At 46.3% G+C, this 9,796-nt stretch overlaps 1 long non-coding RNA gene across 1 annotated transcript; it reads left to right on the top strand.

Moving 5' to 3' along the window:
* The first annotated feature begins 1,153 nt into the window (after positions 1 to 1,153).
* LOC135377167 (uncharacterized) lies at positions 1,154 to 9,185 on the top strand. Its single transcript, XR_010418076.1, has 3 exons — positions 1,154 to 1,260; positions 5,545 to 5,602; positions 8,969 to 9,185. It is a non-coding gene; the product is annotated as an uncharacterized LOC135377167 (long non-coding RNA).
* Positions 9,186 to 9,796: the final 611 nt, after the last annotated feature.

The raw sequence follows: 9,796 nt of genomic DNA, 5'->3' as shown, positions 1-9,796 counted from the left end.
ATTCAGTTTGGCACCGATGATGTCTGTCGCATGACGGACGAAACGCCTGGGTAAACTTTGTTATTTTGTTACGTTAAGTTGGAGTTCTCTACTTTTTTGTCTAGTTATGTGGTCTCCTGGCCTTTGGAGTATTTTTGCATGCGAAAATCTGCTTATCAAGCAAGTGATGTATTTCGCAGAAAGTTATTATCATCGGATACACATTTAGCAGTACGTACACCCAACTGACCGCGAGAAATTCATTAACACGGCAAAGCCATATCTCGTCAGTGCAGTAGTTAACTAACGCTTACTTGTAATTCTAAAGCAATGCTTGACTCAGTTTTCGTCAGAGGGACTGAGTTAGAGCAGTTCTTTATAATTTCCATGATTTTGTGCCACATGCAACCATCTGCCTCTGACGTCACTGGAGGCGTCTCCCTCAGTAAGACAGCGCTAGAGCACTAGAAAGACAATCTTGTTTTCTTAGCGCTCTAGACAGCGCGTGTGATATCACGTGTTTACCGCTACCAATGGAGATTACTCTCGCTGCCCTGACGTCGTACCTTGGCGCGTATGCGTAATCATGGGCTTGTCCCCGCCGAAGTGCGATATGTAGAAAAATACTTTTAACCTGTTTAATGTTGCGCGTAGTACAACTAGAGCTCGTCGTTATGAATCACACTGATCAAAATGTCACCGTCCATTTAATGGAAACAGGTGCGTTTTCAATCAACAGTGTTGGTGGTCCGAAGCAACTATGCATGCACCTTTTCACTGGTGATGAAAGCTGTCGAACTTATCTTGGTTTGATATTTTCACGCGTGATACCAAGGAGTAATCAATTTTCTTGTTAGCGATTTCATGGAATTCAACGGAATTGCCCTATTGCTGGTTGTGTAAGACAAGACGCCGGCTTCCTATATGATTGAATGCACATTTTCACTGGTGATGAAAGCTGTCGAGATTACCTTGATTTGATGTTTTCACGCGAGATTCCAAGAAGTAATTCATTTTGTATCAGCTGTTTGACGGAATTCAACGGAATTGCTCTGTTACAGGCAATGCAAGGCAAGACGATATGTCTCCTCAACGATTGAATGTAATTTTGTTGCGTGATTGCGGGCACAACGACAGTAATTTGATCTGGGCTATTTATATTCTGAAGCAGCAAGACGTATGCACACAGTTCATCTAAACCCTGGTCTGCAGCACCGTTGCAAGAATGAAGGCTCTAGTAGTCATTCTGCTCCTGGCGTTAGCCACTGAGCTCTTCAACCCGTAAGTGTTTAGATCGTGTGCATTGATTTGATTGCAAGAATGTTCAACTGCAAGACGAGAATGAACATACCGAGTTAACGCTTCTGGAGAAACTTCGAATCAGCGTACCAGCACATCACTTACGTTTCGTCTTGTTTTTTTTTTTTTTTTTCTTCTTTCTACTTCTCTCTGGCTCTCTTAATCGTAAATGAAAGAAACGTTAGAACTGACCTGAATAACGCGGTACATGTGCCACACCTCTGTACACAACACAAATGCCCGGAAGTAGCTTATCCGGTATCGAAAGTGGTAGCACCCGTGACTGGAAAGATTTTCTCTTATACGTACATATGAAGTGTCAGCGCACAAAGCGTGAAGATCGTACATCACAGCTACTAAGTCAGTTTTATACAGGGTGTTCAAAATTAAGCTTTCACGAGCGCTACGCAAACATAGCGATGACAGGAAACCGGATGATAACTTTATGCTGCTTGTGTAAGAAACAGGTGCTGCTAATTATGTAGCACCTGTTTCTCACTCGAGGAACAGAAAAAAAAACACCAGTTTTCTTTTGTTCGCCTATTTATAAAGTGGTAGTGAAAGCTTAATTTTGAACACCCTGCCCCAAGAACACGCACGGTCCTCAGGATGTCCCCACAGTATCATCGTGTCCTCGTCCTTCGAGGTGTATCCCCAGAACATCCTGAGGATGACACTCGCGGACTGTCCGTGAAGAGTCATTCAGGTACGTCCTGTGCCCGTCCCTGTGGGTAGACAGTGGGACGAGAAATATTACTTTGTTTAGTTTACCAGCTCAGACTCCCTAAACACATTTTTTTTCTTTTTTCGGCCGATCCTTGGACCCGATTGACATTCTTCTGAAATAAAGGGTGGTCTAGCGTAAAATTATCTGCCTCCGAAAAGGATGACTGTCTATGATACATGGAGCATTTCTCGTGGAAATGGACAGAAACGCGCGATTCTGTTATACTGCTTTTGACTTGCAAAGGTCCTACCTGAATGTCTCAAACCAAAATGAGTAAGAAACATAGACTTTGCAGTGATGCAGAGCTAACACGTCAATCAGTTCCTCGCTTTTAGTAGTTTTTCTTCACGTAATCGGAGGAAACATGGACAGCTCACCCTCTGTTTTGTGTCGCAGACGAGCATGGCTGTCGAATTTACGGAGGGTCGCGGGGCGTAATAAGCAATAAACTGTATCTGTTTCTGCTTCGGAATGGCGCGGCCGATAACAAGGTCGTCGGGGCAGTACAGCTTGCGATGCTGTTCCGGGAAAGAATTTTTCTTTCCCCTTTCGGAGTGATTTTCTCAGACTTTTCTCTGCGTCTGTTATATTTCTATCTGCTTTCTTTTTAAACCGTTGCTAAGATGCATGAGGTCAGGATGCGACTGTTTTCTGTGCAATAAAAAAAAAAACATTGATATGGGTTCTCCGACGAGTTGGGGGCTATTTTATAAGTGTGTATACTGAAAAAGGGATATGAATATAAAAAAAATGGTGCATCCTAGAAATGCTCTAGCACTGTTCTCAAGTAGTCCTCACGTAGGATCTGTGGATGATCTGAGGATACCATGGGGACGCTATATAGTGCCAAAATGACATGTTGAGGATGATTTGAGGATCAGATTCACCATCCTGGGGATGTCACCCCCGTCCATGCATGATGCTCTTAGGATATCCCTGGGATGACAGTGTGTTGTTGGGGTGTATACGTGCAGGAGGAGTGGACAGATAAAAGGTTATCTTCGGAATACTGGAATAAGTTAACACACACAAGCAAGAAAAAAAAACAATGAAAAGAACAATGCCACATCCAAGGAACTTACTGGTGAAATCATTCTCCGCTTGTGTTCAGTGCAGGCAGTACTTGATCACTATTCACTATTCATGTCGTGATTATTCTACTCATGTCAAGGGCTCGACTGATGTGTTCGGGATGCCAGACGACCGAAAAACAACCATATGGTACCATACAGCCTGAATGCGTCCCGATCTCCATGTCTAGCTGGCTAACCTTTTCAGTGACTTTCATCTTTCATCGTTGATTTCTTAGGCAAATTGAGGCTATGTTTGTATCTGTCCCTTCTATGTCGTTCCAGCCTCAGAACATCAGTTTATCTCTTGTTCAACAGGTGCCGCTTGCGTCGATTTCCGTCGTATGAATGTGTGTATGAGTGAGCAAAAATGTAAGAGTGAAAAGGAGGGTGAGTGAGAGTGAGTGGCTGGTTTGTCGTCCCTTCAGATGACGCACCCCGAAAGTCGCTGGAGAGGCGTGTTAGCTTAGCTCAATTGGTAGAGCCCTGGACCGGCAATCCAGAAGATGTGGGTTCGATCCCTACAGCTGGCTAACCTTTTCAGTGACTTTCATCTTTCATCCATGTCTTTACTTATCTCTTACTGAGCACCACCGCGAGCTGGCTAAAAGTTTTGTTAGAGCGCAAGTTGGCCAGCTTGATGAGCGCTCCCTGCACAGCCATCGGGTCTCGAAGGAGGCAAACACGTGTTTGCAACCATCATTTGCCTTTCAATAATGCGACTGGATGGTGTTTTCTTTTCGTCTACTGTATTGTGAGTGACCCGCTCAGCTGGAATTCGGTACGCTGCGCCCCAGCGCGCATACACGTTTGTGAAGCTGCCTTCAATAAAAAAAAAAGAAGAAAGAAATATTATTTGAGCTTAACAAAAAGTACCTCCAAAATTGTTTGCTACGTCTTGCTAGGAAGACGGTCCATCGAATGACACCTTCATGACGTTTCTATTCCGACATCATCACACTGAATTTTTCGGTAAAAATGTGCATTTTGTCTAATTTTTGCTATTTCCCGATTTTTTACTCCGACGTACATTGCACCGGCGGGGTTGGATTTTTTTTTAAAGTACAACAGAAGGGCTGTATGACAAAAATTTTGAAGAATGAATTCCAGAACGTTATACGAATGTAACGAATATACGAACGAATACGAACGTTACGAATTTTCACGCGCACTGCCTTCTCAAACAAGCAAGCACCAAGAACAGAGCGGCTTGCCGTTAGAGAAACACAGCCGATCCGTTCGGGTGTACCTCCTCACTCTCTACCAATTAGCTGCGTCCTTTTCCTCGCTGCGCTGTGCTCCTTAGTAAATCTAAATACGCCTCCGGGCCACGGGAACACATAGAGCAGAGGCGGCTCGGACCGGGCCTGAGAATGGAAACAGTCGGGTACGGGCTGGGTACGGGCCGGCGGAGCTGGGCCTGGGCCGTGCCCGGGCTGGAAATCTGTAGAAGACGTAGTGCCCGAGCCGGGTGCTGGCCGTAGCAGCCGGGCCGGGGCCGTTCATGGGCCTGAAAATTAGTGCCCGTGCAGATTCGCGGCTCAACATTTCAAACGCAAGGCTTCCAAACTCTGCTGCACGTAGCAGAACTTCCCTCTTAGTTGCTGAAAGGTAGCTGAAAGCGACTTGTAACTCCGCTGTGCTTCCTCCTTCGCCTTCCATATTGAAAAAAAAAGAGCACCCAGCAATACCGAAGTTGTGGAAACCACCCGAACTTCCGGTGTGGACTTTCCTCCAATAAACGCAGCGGACGTTTGGCGTCACACACTAGGGAGAACAGATGCATAATAGCTAGACTTTTGCGCTGATCGGACGAGTTGAGGGTTGAAAGCGAAACCGCTTTTCGGCTCCTTCTTTAGAATAGTTCACGGCTCCGCACTGATGAAATGTTTCAAGTGCAACTTGGAGGCACCATGTAGGTTCGTTATCCATACAAACAAAGACATTTACCAGGTTCTGGTCGGAGACCCTTTAAGTTCGGGCATTTGCTTATAATGTGTGATTCCAAACAATTTCCATATGCTATTGTGGACAATCTCTGTGAACGACGGACCGCTGGAAGATCTGTTGTTCATCGCTGTTCAAGCACTGTTTATCAGCAGTGCTTGTTCTGCCAGGTGGACGATCGAATATTGTGGTGGTTCGGAAATTGATACAGCTTCCACAGAGGAAATGCGCTAGCCGCAGGTTGTGTTGAAACTAAGCACCTATCAGTACCAATCCATCACATCGAATCGTATAGGCCCTTACAGACAATCCACAAGACGCTGAGGGCCGGTGAAATATTTCATGCTATGCCACAATGTGTTAGAATCATTTCTAATCGTTAATATAACAGAAACTGAAGGGGCCCTGTGTAGTGTTGCATTAGGACCTGCCATCAAACTTTGAGATTAATTAATTGATGTGTGAACGCATGCGGTGCTCGTTATTACCTCCCACAGTATATTATTTTTTCCTTACTTTCAGGGTGTCTGCAGCGAAGAAGAATAGCAGGCCTAGGATAAGATCTTGCCAAAAGATTACCGTATGTAATCCCTGTATTTCGTGACATTATGCTCATCTTGCACTCTTCACTATTCTTTTTTTTTTTTTTTTGCCTTTAATCTCATATCTATCTGGTGTTGCATAAGGGGTGTCATGCCAGTCGTCAGAACTCCGCGTGGTCAACATACACTTCATAGATAGTGCTGTTCTGATGCCTGAACATAGAAAGGGACAAAGAACACAATATTCAATTGCGTCGGAACGTGAACAGTTGAAATACAGCAGTCATTGAAAAGCCACACAGAGGCGGGATTTGAACCTCGACACACTGGGCGAGCCGAAACACTGGTCGAGCGCCTCGACCAATCCGACCACGCTGTTATCTGCTTTCCGACGAATGGCCTGATGGCCTCATTTGACAGACGGGGCACGCATTCACTCTCACACTCACTCGTACAGTTTTCCTTTCACACATACGTCGTCGTCGGAGAGCAGATGCCAGAGTGGTCCGATTGGTCAAGGCGCTCGACCGGTAATTGACAGACGCAGGTTCAAATCGCCCCGCTGTCTGGTCTTTTCGATGACCGCCATATTTCAACTGTTCCTGGTCCCAGGCAACTTAGGCTTGTTTTTTTAATTGTTAGTCTGTATTTTTTACCCTCAGAACAAGTACTTCCAATATTTGCCAGCAGAGGCCGCTGCTTCGTACTTGTGTCATATGCATGTGCGTGTGTGTGACAGGAAAACTGTAGCAGTGAGTGCGAATGTGAATGCGTGCCACGTCTGTCTAATGAGACTCTGTGTCCATTCGTCGGAATGCGGGTACCAGCGCGGTCCAATTGGTGAAGGCGCTCGACAGGCAATCGTGAAATGCGTGGTTCAAATCTCGCCGCTGTTTGACTTTTTGATGGGTGCTATATTTCAACGTTTACTTATTTTTGCTTATTTTGCAAGGAGTGCTCCCGTTGTTTTAATTTCACACCTGAACGTCGACTATGGGGGGGGGGGGGAGTGTTCCATACATATATAGGTAGCGATTTCCGCTGTTCCTTTTTCTGATGGTGGGGGTCCAGTGCAGAAAAATTCTGCCGGTTATATACCGGTTTGCCCAGGTGAATATGCTGTATAACTATATAAGCCTATATGATCTGACCACCCACACAGAGGGAAAAATAAGTTATTTCTCGCGAAATTATGCCCTATGCATGTCGGACGATTTCCTATAAGTCGACATATTAATGTTGAAGAGACTGAATTCAAAATAATTGTATTACGTAATGAGTCAGACCGACCGAAGCTCCAGGTGACCAACACCAACAAGCTTTAATTCACAAGTGCCCCGAATCCCAACCCGAGCCAGGAGCCGCGCGCTAATCGCGATCGCATGCACCTAGTCGCCCATCGTCCTCCTTTAAGTTATGCAACATCATCCCGCGCCGGGACTTGGGGCGCGTCAACTTCGAGGCGACAAAGCCTTTGGACGGGTCGGACGATTGATGACCCGTTGGCCAGGCGCAGCGAGCACGCCCGTACGACGCCGTCTCGCCCTCGTATGACGCTTGACACGCGAGCCAACTTCCAAAACGATGGACGGAGATGGTCTTCTTGCACTTGCACGACGTCGCCTTCCCTCAGTTGCGTCTCGGACACTGCTGGTGAGGAGGTTGCGTGCGCTGACCGCAGCTGAAGGAGGTATTCGCGCGTCCAGCGCTTCCAGAACTGCTTCCTTGCCTGATGAATGACACGAAAACTGAGCCGCAGGTCGTTCTGGCGTGATGCATCGGCAGCGAATTCATCAGGCAAAGCCACTGCTCGTTTCCCTAACAGAAAGTGGGATGGGGTAAGTGGCTCAAGCTCCCCGGGATCAGCTCCAATATGCGTGAGTGGGCGGGAGTTGACGATGGCTTCTACTTCACAGAGTGTCGTAGTTAACTGCTCAAAGGTGAGGCGCTTTCTCCCAAGGCAGCGTCTTAGGGCTTCCTTTACAGTTCGTATGAGCCGTTCCCACCAGCCTCCCCACCAAGGAGCTCGCTCAACGATGAATCGCCAGGCGATGCGATGCTGGGTGGCAAAATCTAGTACGTCTCTTGCGCTAACCATCGTTCATCGGGCGATTCATCGTTGAGCGAGCTCCTTGGTGGGGAGGCTGGTGGGAACGGCTCATACGAACTGTAAAGGAAGCCCTAAGACGCTGCCTTGGGAGAAAGCGCCTCACCTTTGAGCAGTTAACTACGACACTCTGTGAAGTAGAAGCCATCGTCCTCCTTTAAGTTATGCAACAACTTCCATTGATGCACACGGATTATGTAGCCGGGAGATTTGTAACAGAGCGTGGAATGGAGACTCCACTATGGGCCATACACTTACTCCCGTGCATTTACTCCGTAAAGGGACTGATTTCTCACGCTGCGATTTCAGGAGGTAGAAACGGTAGAAAAATTGAACTAGCGTTGGTCAGTGCGAGAAGTTGCGAGAACCACAGTCAAGTGAAATTACGAAAAGAAGCTCGAAATGTGTATTGTAATTGGGGACAAAACTTAGTTTCCAATATCTATTAATGTTTCGCAGAAAATTAATACTGCGGCTTTACTAGATTCGTGTTTTCAAAGTTGCTATAGCCCAGTTTCGCCAACGCTGCTTAACTTTGAACCGTGATCAAGGGTTGCTAAAACTTGAAGTGAACATTCCGTTCTTCTTTACAAACGTTAGTTGCTGACATGATGAATGTTTCAGTGGCAATAACTCCCCTTAATGAAGCAGAGTTAGAGTTGAATTCAAGTTAAGGGACCGTTGAACTATATTCATCGGCGTTCGTGAAACTGGGCCGATTACTCCTGCTCTCAAAGTCATACCTTCACGACAGAGCTGAATGGAGGTGTACAGCTAACGAAATCGCAGTACGAGCAGTAGGACGGGGAACGAACAACCTTGAAGCAGGTGGAGTGACACGCTAGTGTTGTCCATGAGCTGGTTGTCCGAAATCATGTTTCCCATAGGTCACCGCGAGTCCCTGTCAGACCCCGGTTGGAAACGGATGTGCCGGTGCTTTAGTAATCGGGAGAAACCCGCAATCAAAATACAAAAGGGTAGAAAATCCAACACTCGGTAAACAACTTTCCAAAGAAGAGTCTCAGGAGAAGGGACGTCCGTTGGAGACGAGAGAGTCCTCTAGTCTATAGGAAAATATCCGTTTTAAATATCTACTCTGCTCTCAGCAGTGAATGAAATGTCTGTGACAGACGAAGGTGTTGCTGTTACGGGACATAATGATTTAATGTATCTAAGTGATCTTTACAGGTAAGCAAAAAGAAGTAAATAATGTAGCTCTGTCACCAGCAAGAGTATAGAGTGACAAATAAAATACGCTTTGCTCATGTTTCCTATTTCTTTTTGTTTTTTCTATTAGTGCAACAACATGGGCATGTGCAGTCCCTCCTGCGCCGGTTGCTATTCCGACGGAAGGGGATCTCCTTCGGGCATCAAGTACTGCCAGGCAGGATAAACACAGTGGCGGAGTTAACATTAACCTGAAGATCCACCCGAAGCCAGCTGCTGAAATAAAATGTCGTTTCAAGATTAAGTACCTAATAAGCTATGCCTATTAAACACCCTCAGATATATGATATGGTGATGTATGCCTGTTTCTTTTTCTTTTTTTGCTGTGGTAGAAGAGCAATTTTCCACTTCTGCAAAGTAAACAACTTTACAGTTTTTTTAATTACGCGTTAGCGCCACGGAGAAACTGTGGCTATGAGCGGCATGCAGACGTGGACAGATGGAGAGAGGACAGCAGGAAAACTTTAGTGTGAGATGATGGATGGGGATATTTCTTCGCCAGGGGCGGTACTCTACCCTATTGCTGGTGCTAATGCGGGGAATGAAATAATGAGCCCCTTCACAAGAATGATCGAAGTGCTTTGGTATCCAGAAAGGTGAAGAGAGCTTCGAGGGCAGAGCGTTCGTGGTCTTGATGTGGCCAGGGACCAAGCAAATTTGTGAGATAGAGAGGGCGAGAGTCCAACTCGTTAAGGGATCCGGAGAGTACGGTTTCGGAAGGTTGGTAGTGCAGCAGTATACATCGATGGCGCTTCCAGAAATAGCAATAGAGGAGTTCCTCCACATGAGCCCTTAGTGGCGATGATGAAATGTCCCAGCGGGAAGATGTTCGTGGCCTCACGCTAGGACAGTGCCGGTAGAACTGACGCGCCAACGCAGTACCTCGTGGTAGGGGGGT

The sequence above is a fragment of the Ornithodoros turicata genome, chromosome 1 (genome assembly GCF_037126465.1).
Source record: "Ornithodoros turicata isolate Travis chromosome 1, ASM3712646v1, whole genome shotgun sequence".
Lineage (NCBI taxonomy): Eukaryota > Metazoa > Arthropoda > Arachnida > Ixodida > Argasidae > Ornithodoros > Ornithodoros turicata.
Note: the sequence above shows the minus strand (reverse complement) of the source record. Positions and strands in the feature narration are given on the sequence as shown.